Source organism: Poecilia reticulata, linkage group LG21, assembly GCF_000633615.1.
Source record: "Poecilia reticulata strain Guanapo linkage group LG21, Guppy_female_1.0+MT, whole genome shotgun sequence".
NCBI classification, from domain to species: Eukaryota; Metazoa; Chordata; class Actinopteri; order Cyprinodontiformes; family Poeciliidae; genus Poecilia; species Poecilia reticulata.
The window spans coordinates 9,506,648-9,523,967 of record NC_024351.1 but is presented as its reverse complement, the minus strand read 5'-3'; positions in this window follow the sequence as shown (position 1 = coordinate 9,523,967).

The following is a 17,320-nucleotide window of genomic DNA, read 5'->3' as shown; positions in this document are numbered from 1 at the left end:
AGGACCTTTAACGAATTACCTAATAAAATATAATATAATTGAGATGTTTATATTTCAGTAGCTTGTTTTATGAAGTGAAAGATGTTATATGATTTATGCAAAGATTGATGATTCTAAGCCCTTTATTTTGATTAGTTATGATAATTTTCTGAAAATGCATCATTTAAAATTATAATATTGCACATCAGACCAATAAAAAACATTTTTAATAGTGAAATGTGGTCTTAATGATATTTTTTAATGCCATCTGAAAGTTTATTTTTCAAAAGTTACTGTGAATTTGACAAATGAGACTCATCAGAACCCATGTCCTAATTCACTGAATATGACTATTTGTATGTTTAGACAGAGTTTGGTCAAGATCTGCCCCATAAAAAGGGCTTCATTCCCCTTTTGGAAATCTGATTTTCTCAAGGATTTAGAAGATAAACAGCATGCAAAGTGGAAAAAAAAATCAAATCAACATGCCCACCTTGGAATAAGTCTATGCATTAGTCACGGCCTGATTTCTACATGTGTCATCTATGATTCAGTCAAATTTTTGTTGTTTAACATCATCCCAAAGGTAAAATTTTGCACCTGCCTAAATAGTAAAATAAAATAATAATAATAATAAAAAAACACACAACTTTGATTGACTTTCTTTTAGCAGTTTTCCATGACCTAGTTTAAAGAAAAAACATGATGGGATGATGGAAGAACTTTGCAACAACTTAGGAAAAGACATTTACCCTGCAGCAAGGATCTGGTCATACTTACATTCAGCTGCTGTCTGTGTTTGTAGCTCCGGCAACACAACACATACTCAGAATCTTACACCACAGAAATAACATTTAGTTTGACCATTCTATTCATATTCAGATTGTATCACAAAACCAATGCTATGTATAACATATATTCTCCTTTCTCAGAACGAGTTCGCGGGCTTCTTGTGGGAGCCTGCTTTCAACCTTCTTACTTGTTCTTCAAAAATAACGTTGCCAACTTTCTTCTTTCGGGTCACTTCACTCAATACACAATACTTCTTGTGATTATTTAAACAGACCCTTAGCTTGCTGTGAACCCTGAAGAACCCTTTCTTATTTGTAAAGAGGGCAGCTGGTGTTTGTACCTACTGCTGCCTTTTTGTTTTGACTGTTTTTCTGCGTTCTGGTCCACCTCTGCTGCTCTCTGCCCTTGTTAGATGATTCAGCATCAGTTTAAGTCATTTTGGCGCCTGTGTGTGACCTCAATCTTACACATATGCTTCAGTCTTTTACTAACCCAGGCAACCATGAAAAGCTTCAGTAGTCAGCAGGGCTAACTGTCAACATATGCACACATGCAAAAAACAGATTTTACACTGAATAAAAATATATTGATGGGTATAGATAAACAAAACCCACTTGATGATTACTTGCAAAGCAGATGCAATTTTAAAAGCTCACAAGAATGAGTGTTTTTTTTTTATTGAATGTGCAAAGTATTATAAATTTTACACAGGGAAAGCAAACTATAATGATTGTATGACACATTTCTGGTTTTATATAGTCAGACTCTAACCTTTATTTAAAAAGGGGAACATTTGCATAAAGAATGACTGAGCTTCCATCATAAATATTTGGTTTCATTAGAAGAGGTTGAATTTCATTCCATTTTTCACGTCACTCAAATAAGAAACTCCAACCAGCTTCCCTACCTCTGCTGTCAAAACTTTCAAAATGATGCTGCCACCATCATGTGTTCAGGGTGGCATGCAGTGATCCTCCACATATTATATTTTACATGTAGGCCAAAAGAAATTTGGGGAAGATGTCACCCAGAGTCTTCCCCTAAGAGGAGGAAAGGATAAACAATTTATCAGCATTTATATGGAGATTGCGGAATTTGGTTAGGGTGAATACATTTTCAATAATATTCAGATTTATTGAATAGGTCTGTCTACTGAAGCTTTGTAGTTGTTTTGAGATAAAACCCTTCAATGCACAGGGTTTGAAACCTTTGCAAGGCACTACATTTCAGAGTATCAGAGGTTGCAGTTAATCTTTACCTGCTCATAAAATCCATTTAAGATAGATTCGTTCTCATCACTCCCAGCTATGTCATAATTGGACAGAATGATAGCAGGGTACACAAACTCACGGTTACTCACTCTGTTTGGCCCTTCTGAATTAGAGTTTCGAGTGCTTGACGATTTTAAAGAGCAACATAGGAAGCTGTGCCAAAAACTATGAATAACGCCACTTTAATAACCTGTCACTGTAAAATCTCTAAATATGTTTGTCTTTATGTGGAAAGGGCTACAGCTTCTGATGATATGGATACATTTCAAAGCTTAATAAAACTTGCAAAACTACAATCTGAAAACATTAAATGGTCATGAGTGGTCTTATGAACTTAACGTATCAACAAACAGCTGCTTTTTTACAGAGTGGACAAAGAGGGCAGATTACTTATAATCGTGTCTCGTGCCATTTTTTTTATTGCCCGATGTTTAATATCTTGTTAGCTGCGGTATCTCCCTAAATTCTCAGCCATGCTCCTTAAACGAGTTTCAAACTAAGGGAGTCAGACTATTCCCTTTTTTTAAGTGGGTAACATCTGTTGGATATGACTTTTTAGAGTTTTGCAATGCTCCAGCTGTTACTGCAACACGTCAGGAAAAAAAAGAAAGGGGATGTTGGATGAACTTCTGTTGTTCAAGACCCCTGTCTGCAAGCAGTAATATTTTAATGCTAAAATTTACAGTTTAATAAGTCAGGTTGAAATTACTTGCCATGTTCTCCCTTTTAAGGTTATTCTGCTCTTCCTCTAATTTGTTACAATCTTATTTTTTTTAGAGATATTACTGATATCTGTAAAAAATAGTTGCCCTGCTAAACTTAGCTCCATGCTATTGTCAATATGCAGGTTATGTAAAAGTAGTATAGGTGTGTATATAACTTTACCAGGGTGAGGTAGGGGTACATTTTGACTATCACCATTGTTAAAACGAATCATTGCAATTCAGATTTATTTTTTACATGCCACTATTGATGTTCTTTTTTTTAAACTCATTAGATCTCAATGGCCTGAAGTGACTTAGGAAAGTTTAATTTATCTAACAAATTTTAACACCAGACCAAGATATTTTGAGTAAGTACAGTTTTCTGGACCTTCTTACCAGGTTTTCTCGGAAAGATCAGAACGGCCTCTTATATCTCCACTGCACCCAGTATCAGCATCAGTTCTCTGCAAGACTGTGTGCTAACTTCGCTTTCACAATCCGCCTATGTTGTACCCCTATCAACCCAGCAACAGCATCATTAAGTCTGCAGATGACACAGCTTTGCTCAGGTTAATCATGGGGGCTAGAGAGAGCGAGCTCACCGGATCGAGCAGAGTCAATAATCGGCAACAGCAGAAAAACTAAGGAGCTGGTTATTGACTTTGAGAAGAGAAAAACGGATATTCATCTGTTGTGTGGAGAGGGAGTCAAGCTTCTGTTTTTTGAGAATGGAAATGCAGAATAATCTGACCTGGGGGGCAAATACCAAACAGCTACTAAAGAAGGTGGAGTACAGACTTTATTTCCTGAGAGTCCTCAGGAAAAACCATCTCCTACAAAAGCTGCTCTTTGCTTTCTACATCTGCTCAGTCGGGAGCATTCTGATTTACTATATGTGTGTGTGGTTCAGCCCCAGCCTGAGAGAGGAAATCCCTCCAGAGGCTTATCAGGTCAGCAGACAGTCTGATCGCCTGCCCTCCCCCTCACCAAAACACGCGGCTCCAGATCCCTCAGTAGGAGATGTCAGAGAGTCGAAACTCTCACAACCTGTCTAAATAACACTTTTAGGGCTTGGCTCGTCAGGAACTGACTTGCTGTGTTGGTGAAATTGACTGAAAGTACATTTTCAAAATATCAACTTTTAAGCAGGTATTAAACATGCTTTTTATTAAGCCCCCATTTCTGTTTTTAAAGATAGTTTTTTTTTTTGGTCTGATGTAATATTCTAATTTTAAACGTTTCATCACCTGTTTAAAAAAATCATCAAAATTAAAAGAAATAATGGTATTTAACAATCAGTTCTCTCATTAATCTATATGTTTCACTTGGTGTTACTAAAATTAATTGACTTTTCATATTGAAATTTATTGTCTGTAAGTCTGTAGATATAGTTTTTATCTATTTTTTGATAAAATGCACAACAGCAAAATGAAATGGTTAACATATCGCCGTCCCATATGCTCTATTTTCATAGCAGATGATGCTGATCACCCTTTGGGCAGGCTACAAATAATTGTAACTTTCGCTTCAAACTCCCCTTTTCAAACTTTCTTTATCAGTTAGCTGTGACTATACAGCTAACTGATAGCTAGTATAGTCTATCAGTTAGACTATACTAGCTTTTTAAAATATGTACATAGTATTAGTTTTCTTACCATATGAATTAGTTTTGTTTCTATAATATTGTGAGAACATGGCAACATACAGATTGGTATCTCTTCTTTTATAAAACTAAACATCCTTTGCTACTGCTTTATTTGTTTGTATCAAATGTTCCATTAATTCTACATTCACCACATTTTGAAAACTGCTACTGTCAACTCTATTTCATTTACTACAGCACAGATATGTAAAAGTTATTGATGTTTTCTTGAAGCAAATGGCTCCTTTGGGACCTCAGAAACCATATTTATGCATTTAAGTTTTACATTGTTGAAACTTAAGCCTTAAATTGAGATGGACTCACAGTGTCAAAGGTTGTCCTCCCCGCGGCAGTGCTGCATGGATTTAGATTTACTGTTGGATTACCGACAGACTCTGTTCAAAGTGAACCCTGAATGCACAACATCCATAAAGCTTCCATGCTGAGCTCCCTCTTCACAGCTCCTGTTTGCTGGTTGTTTCTTGGCTCAGCCAGTCAGGACAGGCAGCCTCTGTTGTTATGTGACTTTTCCATACAGAGTTTCAGCCAGTCAGTCTGAGACAAACTCATCTTGATGTTTCGCAACATCTCCTGGCTGCACAATGTGGATGTTTTTTTTTTTTTTTTAATAAAATCTGAGTGGTTAATAAGACTTTGGGGAAAATTTTGCTATGAAATGGCTTTTCAGTGTGTTGTATTTGTGTGTTTTATTTATTTATTTTTATTTAGATTTAGTGTTGAGCTGCAACTAAAATATTTGCCAGGAGCACTGAAGAGCAATGCTTACTATACATCTTTAGTTTTGGATTTGTACATGAGGGTATTTACGGAACAAAGTTCTCTTCAGATCATTGGGACAAGGTGTGTTTATACGTGAACTTTACTTTTGTATTTACACTGTTTATCTGTGATGTCATTGCTGGCATATGGCGAGCATTTGCCAGCGCGAGCAGAAGTAATTACCTTTCTATTTATTCCACAGCTGTAAGGGTCCTTCTGTGTTTGAATAAATCCTTTCCCTAAAGTGCTTTCCAAAGGCAGTTAAGTGATAATTAACAACATATTTGCGAGCACAACTACCAGACTGATTATGTTTTGTTTCAAATAAACATCTATAAAATCTTTTGTCCTCAGTGTGTGACATAAATAGAAAAACATCTGAACACCAGAAATCAAAACAGTGGGGACAGAAGATGGGGGGAAATGGGCGTGAGCAGAGAAATTATTAATTTTACATAAGAATTACATACCAAGCTCTGCAAAAATATTCATAACACTTGAGCTTTTTAACATTTTGTCATTTTAAAACCACAATTTCAGTGTTTCTACTGGTAATTTATTGAACAGATCAACACATAGTAGTGCATAATAGTGAAGTAAAAAAAAAATACAACAAAAACAAAACATAACATGGTTTTAAATGTATACTTGCAAACTTATATCTGAAAAACTTGTGTGGATTTATATCCAACCAAATACCCTAGCATTTACATTTCAGCATTCCAAGCATTCTCACTCATCGCTTTGTCATTAACCATCTAAAAATGGAGAGAGTTGATACTTATATTAGATAACTACAAACCTACCAAGATGTGGTTTTCCATCTTAACCCTCCTGATGTCCTCTGGTCAAAATGACCGAAATTTGTATGTGTTTTCCCTATACAAAGAAAATGAGGACAACAGGACACCATGAGACTTGACGTTAATAAAAGTGGCTCCATGGCTTACAAGGATTGGATTTAAAATTAACATTGTTCTTTTATTCTTTTTAGTTTTTGTACAGTGAAACTAATAGACAGATCTATATAAAAATATCGCCCGTGTGTTTATCCCACAATTGTATGACATTTTTGTTCCAGTTAAATTGCTGACTGCAGTCAAAAAGGGTGACGTCAGCATCAAGCTGTGGAGATGATTTTCTTCTCCATGGACAGTAAAACTAGTCACTGTTAAATGGAAAATGGAGGGAGCTAAATTGTGCTCCTTTGTGCATGAAATGCGCTACATAATTAAAAATTGATTTGACTTGACTCAACTTTAATATTCAGCATTTCGGGAAGCAGACCTCATTCGGGGCTGAAAAAAGAGTTGGGACTGACTTAGAGGTTCACCTTCCAGCAGAGTAGGAAGGGACAAAATACAGCCAAAGCTACAATAGATATGTCAATTAGCGGCTAATGTCCTGATTTTTCAGTCCTGACTTTTTTGCGAAAAAAAAAAAAAAAAGAAAAACATTAAGAAAAAAGGTCATTCTCTAAATATGCAGAGCGAGAGATATACCAAAGGAACTTATTCGCAGTGAAGGGAGTTCTACAAACATTTACTAATTGGGGCTGAAATACAACCACATTCCACAAAGATTTGTTTTGGTAAAAATGTGGCTATTATGTGACAATAAGTAAAAAAAAATACATTTATAGGGAGTATGGATATTTATGTAAGGCACCATTTGTGTGAAATCGGATACACTCAAGGCTAACGCAGCTGACATGGCACCTTTTACTTTATGATAAGGTGTGTTTGACATGCACAATACACCGTGAGGTCATATGAAAAATAACTCCACTACATGTGAGCTCTGCACTTTTGCGGATGTGCCACTTTAGGTTAAAACAAATGCTGATAATTATTTACAATCACACCGTGTTTAGCCCTGTCAGGAGGCCGAGCCTCACTCTCCGTGAAGGATTACGTCAAGCTGCAAGGCACCTTCAAAAACCTAGAAGCAAATGGTGACAGAGTCCATCTGAATAACATCTATAAACACCTCAGAGGGAAAAGTCAGTGTGTCACATTTTCTCTGCTTCATAAATGAACTGAGAAAAAGGAATAACAAATCCAAACCGTTTCTCTGCCAAAGTCGAACGCTGATGAATGTCTGCTTTATTTTGAGCAAACGTTAGTTATCCCTGACTTTATAGTGTGTTTATAATTTAAGCTATTGTGGTGATTTCAATGTTTTTCGCTGTGTGCACAATATCTGGTCTGACTTTCCGTAAAATTACCAGAAACTTCACCACTAGTTGAATCTTTTTTTCCCTATTATTTTGAATAAAAAAACAAAAGTGTTTATACCAGAAACCAGACAGTGGAGTATTTTTCTTTTTATTAGGGTGGAGTATGGGATTCATTCCTTATTGTGCTTCATGCAAGACTTTTATGAAAGTGTTTATTGTGTTTTATTCAGAAATTAACTCAGTGCAGAACTGATGCAGACTTTTGGTGAATTTCTAAACTTCAAAAAATTATTTTTTTTAAAATTAGTGTCAGAAGTCTGCTTTCTCAGCATGATGGGTGTCATTTTTGATAAAGGAATATTTCTGTGTTTTAAACCTTTGTCATTACAACAAAGTATCCAGGAACCCAGGAAGTGTGACTAATATCAACATTTCTTTTCAATGCCTCTCTAATTGCTGACCAGCTTTCTGCATGTTTCTACTTCCATATTTTGATTATTTAAGTTTTTCCAAGTCTTTCAGGTTGGAAGACCTCGTTGCCGTCATCCTAATCTTTAGCTCCCTTTCTCCATACGTTCGGTTCGATGTATCTCATTTGAATCAGATTCAATCAGCCCTTTGACTGGGTCATCCATAAAATTAATATTAATACCAGTCAAAAGAAACATGACGGTAAAACTGGCATCTAAAAATACAAAAGTAATGAATAGTATTTAGTTTTACTGTATGCCAGAGTGTGCTTGTTTCTTCTCTTAATTAATATATTTGTACAACAAGATTCTATTTATCTAAATGTGTAAATGACAAAATGTCAAGATAATAGGATAACTGAGGTCAAAAAATAGATTCAACACAATTCATGGGTGGTACAAACTCAAGGAGATTGAATGCTGGAAATGTAGAAAGGTAGAAAAAGTGAAATGATTTATCAGGGTTTAATTTTAGTCATAAAATATATTTAAACCGGATTGTTTGGATCGAATAAACATTCATTCTGTTATTTTGTTTGGAAACTAAAACCGTATCTTTTATTCTGATATAAATTTGCTTGGACAGAACTTGCAGTGATAAAATCGAAAGGTTTTGTAGATTCAGCTAGTTTGCCTGGACTTCCTTTCTATTTGCTTTATGAATCTGCTCACAAGACGTTTTATTGTGTGCTTTTGGCCAGGTATAGTAGTATCAGAGCAGTTTACTGCCCTCGAGGAATTATGATGAACTCATACGTTTGGGACACTTAGGTTGAAAAGTGCTTTAAAAGCAATCCATTCCAAAACAATACATTTTCAAAATGTAAAAAAAGAAGCTCTGCCAGCTTTATGTTTACTTTTTAAAAAATAAGAAACCTGCTGGCACAGACTTACCAATGATGATCTCAACAGAGGTGGAATTTAAAAATGATGTCACAGAAAATCTGAGCAACGTTGGCTTTCAACAAGAGCGGTGGAGCTGATTTAACGAGATTTACATGCCAAGATCTGGAACACACTGTCATATGAGCTCATTATCAGTTAGATGGATGTTATGTAACGTCGGGTTCATATTAAATCCTCAACTTTTTGACAGTGAACGCACTTAAATCCTTCTGGTTAAGTTGCTGTGTTGCCTTCCTTCTTCGTATTTTGTAAAAAAAAACAAACTGCTTTGTGTATTTTAAGGTCCAATAGGCAAAATATTTAACGTTTTTATGGGAAACCGAACAAGCGAGGACATTGGTGAAGACAAACGCATCAGGAAGCCGACTGTTTTGTACCAAATGAATGGATGTCGTTGAGTAAATCATACAGATATTTGGAACCTAAATACCTTAAGATTTTTTAAATAGAAAAGTTTAAAAAAAAAAGTTAAGTGTGAAAATAAGTGTGAAAATGTATTTGCACCCTAACAGATTTCCTCTGTTTTTGACAATAGAAAGCAGCTTTCAAATTAAGTTTTCATTAAAGCTGCAATATGTAACTTTTATAAAAATAAAAAAAAGACATTTATTACAACTTTCACTATGTCGTGACAGTATAATATGGAACAGATAATCTGGTATCTGCAGACATACGTAGCTCCTCCATTAACACATTGAGCATTGTGTACATGAATATGATTGACAGCCCAAGACTTTCCTCCTGGCTCTGATTGGTGTATTTCTGCAAATAGCACTGGGAGAAAGTAGGGGAGATTGATTTTGCCACAAATTATCTGTTACATATTATACTGACACAACATAGTGAAAGTTTGAACAAATATGTAAATAAATTTTTTTTAAGTAAAAGTTACATACTGCAGCTTTAACGAAGCTTTTAGTACTGGTTTAATACTTGTTGTTTTGATATTGAAAAGTCAAAACACAGGTATACGTCAGTGTTTAAGTAGCATATCTAAAATATGAGCCTTTATGCCCTGAGTGACCTAGACAGGAAGGTATGAATGAAGAATTTAGCCACAGTCAAAAGCTGCAGACGGCCATATAGGGAGGTGTGCCGTTAAAGACTCTGCCTCAAAATTTAAAGGACACAAGTCATGGTGCATTGCCAGATATAGGAAGCTGTTCACATGTTGTCTGAAACCTACAAAGAGACAATGTGACTGTAGTTCTTTGGGAAACTAGGTAAACTGGGGAAACTTAGGGAAACTATTAGCTTATCCACTGCCTTCCTACGCAGTTCTACTTGACATTAATCTCACTTCAGAGCTCAGTCTGGGCTTTCTCCCATTGACTTGGATTCCCTGCAGTAGAATTTCTACCGGAACAGAAGGAGAAGTTGCAAATAATGATGTCAATTTCCTGCACTGTTTTAGAACTGCAGTATGGCTGTTTTAGCAACGACAGTGGCAGAAGTGAATGAAACCTTTCAGTCCGCAAATATTGAATTAACATTAACAGCTGTCTCGTTCAGCTCGGCACAAATTTGTTTGCACGAGGGGATTAGCTGTCTTCAATGCAGGCAATTTTATATGTCACTGACAAACGTTAGTGATTGGGTAAAATTTAAAACCTCAACAGAGACTAAGCCTTCTAAGTCAGAGCTTGTGAAAGGCCCAGACCTTCTGTACAAAGCAGAGCATAAGACAAGCACCTGTTTTTTAACCAAAGCAGAAAACTGCAGAAGTCTTAAGGAAAAACCTTAGAGGCATATTTACAGACAACAAATGAACCTTCAGTACATTTCAATATATTAACATACCTGGAAAGGTAGAAAACAGTGTAACAGCCCCTAAATGATAAGTTCACATAAGAAACACGCATTGCAAAAAGAAGGAAAGTACCTGATGGTCAATAACGCATTGAAAAATTAATAATACTGGATTTACTTCATCCACCAGAATATGTTTGCCTTTCACTTTTACGATAACGACCTGCTAATTTTGTCTCATTCGTTTGCATTGGTGTTAGTCCACTGACGCAATCAAATTAGTCACTTCCAGTGCTGTTGATGTGTTTGTTGAACATGTTAAATGTATTCATGGTTTCATGTATGGGTCAATCTTCAGAAAATGACTGAAAATATGTTGTTCAACATTAAAGGAAGAATCTAATGCTATAGAGGATCTATATGTTTAAAATAGCAAAAACAGTCACAGAAATAAAAGCAACTGAAGCTGCTTCCTGTCATGTCTGAGAGCTAAGGAAAAGTCTCAGTTCATTTTGATCTTTGTCAGATTTATTTAATCAGAGCTTGTCAAAGCAGCTGTGACTAGAAGAAATCAAAGTCTGGGAAACAATTACTCATGCTCCTAAAATATGTATTTGTTAACTGGGGACCAATAAAACAGTGTATTGTATTAAAAGACGCTGGGTTTAGGGGGGGATTTGCTCGAGTTAAAAAGTGAAATGTCTTATCTGAATTAGTAATCCACATTCATGTACGGACAGCATACTGTCACAGCGTGTTTACTGACTTACAGAAAATGTGAAATGTGAGTCAGACCTCACACAAAACCTCAGAAGATGGTCTGTGGCAGTCACTGTCGAAGCTTAATGCTAAAGAAAACATCTTTCACCAGCTGAGTTAATGTCTGAAACTAGCGACACTTTTTTTAGCCTGAAGTCAGTCTGAACACTCCAGTCTTAAAATAATTCGAACTGCTGACAGAATCAGGACATTTCCTCAGCCTGACCAGGTTACCTGGTAATTAACTTTAAACATGTCAGTTTGTTTTTTTTCTGCTCTGAACTGTGTGTGTATTTGTATGTGCGTGTGTGTAAAGCATGAAATTGAGTTATTCTTTTAATTTGAGAGTGTGTTTATTGTTTAGCATCATGTCAGAACATTGCTGAAATCATGAGCAAAGATTAGAGATCCTATTTCATGGCAGTTTCTTGTCTTTCATTTCTAATCCTCCATATCACCATATTGTCACAGTTTTGTGTCTGGATTTTTTATTTCCTCATCAAATGCAATGCAGCACTGAGGTCTGTATTTCTCATATATTTCCCATGTTGAACTTTGTTTTGCTCTAAGCCTTAGCATAAAAAGCATTAAAAATCACATAGATTGGACTATCAGTTAGATGTTAGGTATTCCTAATTTTATCCTTAATTACACATTTTCTGTGAGATATTTTGTAGATTAAAGATCTACAAAAAATTTTTAATCTGCAAAAATTAAACATCATTTTTGTTTGGTTGTAATTAAATCACCAGATGTAAAAAAGAAGTTAGACTTTTAATATGTAAAAGTTATTTTTAAAGTACTGAATATTTAATGATGTCTATATTTTTTCCACAGGACTATGTCCGAATATTTATGTATTTGTAATATTTCATGGTAAGCATTTTAAGCATGCACCTTTAGTGTAATGTTTTTCTTGTTAAGTATTCCACAAGAAGAGACAAATAGAAACAGGTTTATAGTCTGACAGCGCTCTACATTAAGCACAATACTTATACTGAAAACCTAAAAAAAAACTACACTGCTTTTTTTTCTCTTTAAGTATCTGTTTCTCAACTTTTTCTGCTAATTTTCTTCTTCTGTATTTTATCCTGAGCTGATTCTCGTGATGATTTCAGCTCACTAGAATGGAGCTAAAGTGTTTTCCAGCTCACATTGTGTGTGCGTGTGTGTGTGTGCGCGCGTGGATGCGTGCGGGCGTGTGTGTGTGTGTGCGTGTGTGTGACTCACTTCAATCAAAAAGAAGCAAAGAAAACGGTGACATGTGGAAAAGGAATGACATCTACATTCGCTCAAAACCACACTCTTTTCTCTTCCCATTAATTACGCAAATTTAGTGTTAAATTCAAATGCATGGACGTGAGCTCTTTCTTAAGAAAAGGAATCACTTCAAGAGGAGCTGTCTGGCTCTGCAAGGACAGTTTGAGAAGGAGATGAACACATGATGTAAGATCCACGTGTGGAAAGTCAGCAGAGCCTGGACTCAATCAAGCAGCAATGGCCTTTTGCTCCATTTTTTATATTAGGGATCAGCACTTCTTACACACACATCCAAAACTGCTTCCAGATAATGTGACAACCACTCAGAAACAGCTGACTTATGATTTTTCTCCCTTTATTGATGACTGACAAAAATGGCAGCATTCCTAGGTAAACTGAAAACTCAGTGTTTTGTACACGTGTTGACTTGAATATATAGTCAACACTTCATATTATGTGGTTACACAGTCCTTGCTTTGATCTCCCTAAATTCTCTTAAGACTTTCCCCTCCTTCAGTCAAAAGCAATAGCAGTGGCAATACAGGAAAGAATCTGAACATTTTAGCTCGCTGACTCTCATCCTGGCTCCTGCACACTCAGTTGCAACTTTCTCCAGTTCGTTCAGAGGTGTCATGCATTTAAGAGAACGAAAGAAATTGGACCTTGAAATTCCCAAACCAGACACGGTTTCTCTCTACGACACCTTGAGATCCTGTCCATGGTCACCACAAACTGGGTGGGCCCTGGTAGCATCAAAACCACAGATGAGGTGGTTTGCGCATCTGATCGGGATGCTTATATTTGGCGGTTTTCTGGGTGCTTCCCATCTGGAGAAGAGCCCAGAGCAAAACCACAACTTGATTAAGGTACTATGCATCCCTTCTGGCTTGGGAATGCCTTCTGAGTCTCCAGTGCTATTGGATAGAGAGATGTCACGACTTTAGAACCTTTCATCCCCAGGAGTCAATTCTCACAGCAAGCAGCTGCCAACTCCACAACCATTTGCCTTTCAAATCCAGATTAAGATCATTACATTCAGTGGTCACCTGGAATCTTGAATTGGTTTTTGGCTCTTAGTCATTTACAGTAGGGGACCGTACCATAGGGGGCCGAAGCTTCCAGGATAACTTGAGAGCTTCATCATGTACTGGAATGGTTTTCAATGCTTTCTTTCAATTTTAGGGTAACTTTGGTTGTACTATATTGTATTACAACATGACCATAAAACACAACACACCTTTTGTCAGATGGTTGCAAACTCTTTGAACCAATGTACATTGTGATTTACAGGTGAGTCCTTGTTTTCCCTGATGCAAACACTGATACAATACTTAATATTTCTATACTCTTCTGCCATCACAGATCAGTATTTATCACTGGAAGTGCAGCAGCCAAGTGTTTTTTTTTTGTCTTTTATATAACAACATGAATTCTGGAGTTTGAAAGTGATTTAACAGCCAATCTTCAGGTAATTATAGTTGATGACAAACGAGTTACATAGAGGATGGATAGATAACTACATCTATTGTACTTAATTGCTTTGTCCTGTCGACGGTTGTGGGATCAACACTTTTCAGTAGCCAGAGGCAAGGAAAATCTTAGTTAGACAGTTAGGGCTAGGGAACCTACAAAGGTCATTAGTCACAACAAAGGCATGGATCACTGACTGCTATAAGTTAAGTGCTTCTGCTAAAGGTACAAGAAGACGGAGAGACTCATTATGCTTTCACCAGAAGGTCATTCTGCAGCTGTGATACTGATCTCCAAAACAGATTTCAATTGTGCCTGGTGAAAATAACTGGTGTGCAAAGGGAGTCTGTCACAAACAGTCAACTGGAAGAGATTCATTTCATTTCCTGGTTGTGGACCAAAGCAAAAGGCAAATGACATCAAAAGTCTAGCTCCAATTTATCAACATGACAGGCAGCATGAGGAAAAGCATTCTACTTCTGCTTGGAAACGAGTGCAATGTTGTGATGGCTTACTGTCTGACTTGTTGTGGTGGAGTTGATTAATGTCGCAAGTAAAACTGAAACGCCTTTGTATTTGAAAATGGAAATTTCTCTAAAACATGGTTCTTCATCGACGTATGTGATTTTACACTGCTGTGATAAAGTATCTGGCCTCCGTAGAAAGCTTTTCCATGTTTGCTTTTAGTCACATTTAAGTGTTTTAGATCTTCAAACAAAATTTCAGATTGACTAAGAAGACTAGAGCAAATAAAATGCAGGATTTTAAATGGTGATTCAGGGGAAAAAAGCTATTCAAAATAACCTGCCTCAATATGGGGAAAAAAATACTTAATGTATTTTTACCAGGAGGCCAGAATAGAATGGAGAACAACATCTAAAGCACTGCAGGCCTCATCTTAGCTTAGGTCAAACAATATATGAGAAAAGAGACTTGGGCATCTATGCAAGAGTTCCAAGTGCTGACCAAAAATAATTTAAAAGCTCACCCCAAGAAATATATTCTGATGATCCACATTAACACATTCACAAAAAGAACATACGTCGGAATGTTCTGTCAAACATGGAGGTAGTGTTGTGATGGTTTGGACTATTTTGCTGCTTCACTATCAGAACAACTTTCCGCAGCTGATGAAAACATGAATTCTCATCTCTCTCAGAAAAACCCCAGAGGAGAAAAATGAGTGGAAATGCATGTCCTGCTTTCAGGCCTTTCTAGTTGTACCTTTGACTGCTCTTTCTCTCACTTGTGTGTAGATTTATGTCTGAAAATTCTGCACCAGACAACGTTCTGCTTTTCTTCCTTTGCTTACATCTGCTCCTATTCTCATTTTCTGACCCAAAAAGATTTGCATGGCCCATCTTATGTGCAGGAGAAGGGTTGTTTTTCTTACTGTGGTTGAAATGAACGATATTTTTCCACCCAGGTCAAATAGCAGCAGCCAATAAAAATGTTTTGAGGGCAAACAGACATGCATCACTCACTGAAAACACACGATAGCAGAGACTTACACCCTGTCCAAGCATACCTGGAAAGAATGCATACAATGTGCACTAATAGCCCATTAGAGTGATGACTAATTGGTCTACTGCAAATCTGAAAACAAGCACTAAAACGCTTAGATTTTTCTCAGGCGAAATACTTTATCCTTCTTAAGAAGTACACAGTCCTGCTCATAATAAGCCTTTTCTGTTATTGAGGTGAATGCAGAAGAAAAACACAGCACAGTCTGAGTTTAAACATCTTCTGAATATCATAAATATCGTTCCCAGAATCAAATTTGACAGAAAAATGGTCATGATTACTTTTAGGAAAGATCTGAAAAGAGAAGCACGGGTTAACGCTTTTGAACTGTAGAGAAACAACAATCCATCTGACGCCTGAGAAATAATCTCAGAATCCCATAAATGCAGTAATGATTCCTTGGCAACAATTACAAAGCAGACCCCTTCAGTAATCCAATGCCGTTGGAAGAACTTTTCCACCCAGTTTACTGTGGTGCTGACCCATTCATAAGTGTACACTTTGCTTATTGTATCATGGTTATTTATGACCGATTAAGAATAATTAGTGTTTAAATGGCGCAGTCAACTTGAAACACCACACCTGGTTTGGGAAATAAAAACGAAAGCCAGTCCATGAAAGATTTCATCTGCATGTATCAGAATGTTCCAACAAACATATTAAGTAATTGGATTACGCCTTATACAACTGAGGAAAGAAAACTGGTTGCACTTGGTTTAATACATTTTCTTCTCTAAGAGTCTTTCCGTGTGTAACACTGAAAACTAGATCAGTTTCTTGGAGTGGTAAAAAAAACAAAAAAACGGATACATGCCGTTGCATAGAAAACTCAGTTGCAAATGAAGTTTGCATAATTATAACCTTAATTAATAGTGCAAATGCTTTGTGATGCCTGTGACTAATTTAAGTATTACTGTTTGGAAAGTTTGGTGCAAGACTGCACCAGCTTTTGTAGCCTGACACAATTTACCACAAACCACAAATCGCAGTGCAACCTCCAGCCAACATTATGCCTGCCCACAGCCTGTTTTATGTGCTGCATTTTTTGATGATGCTCTTTTTCATGTTTGAAGAGCAGAAGTGACGTGTGAGGCATTGTTTCCCTTATTGAACTACATCCTCAGCACGCCATGAAATTAAGCTGACGGCTGTTTATGACCCATTAATTTAAAATCGGTGTGTGAAAGCAGCAGTCTTCAGTCAGAGGACTCTTCTGATTCACAGCAAGACTGACCGCTACGAGAGGTCTTCCATATACAAAGCATCATTATCCACAATCATTCTTTGAAGATATTACATTTAATTTCCTTTTTGAATAAATGAAATAGGGGCGCACCGGTAATTCAGCCAGCCAATAAATCAGCTGTGATTTTCTTAATTTTGGGAGATTGGTGATGGGCTGATACTTGCATGTGGAATCGATTTAGCCAATCCTCGACAAAGGTCTAAAAGTCAGTCACTGTCCTCTTTGGCTTTGTCTTACAAATCCACTCATCAGGTCAGGCCTGCATGTCTGCAGTTAACAATAGTCAACCCACTGTTCCAAACTCAGCAACCTTCTTGCCATATTTAGCAACATTTCAGACAAACCCATGAAAATTTAAATTGGCAGGTCAGGCCTTTTTGAAGATCAGTAATCGGCAATTGGCCAGAAAACTGCGATCCGTGCTCCCCTGAGAGGAAATAATCTCTGCATTTGAATTTAATTTTAACTTGATTTTCTGCACTGCCTGTCTTTCCCACATGTTCAAAAGCATTGTGAAGGTAGATGTGCGTAATGTTTCAGAATTTGGTAGCAGACGAAGCATAATATAACTGTTGTTTTTGGATTGCAG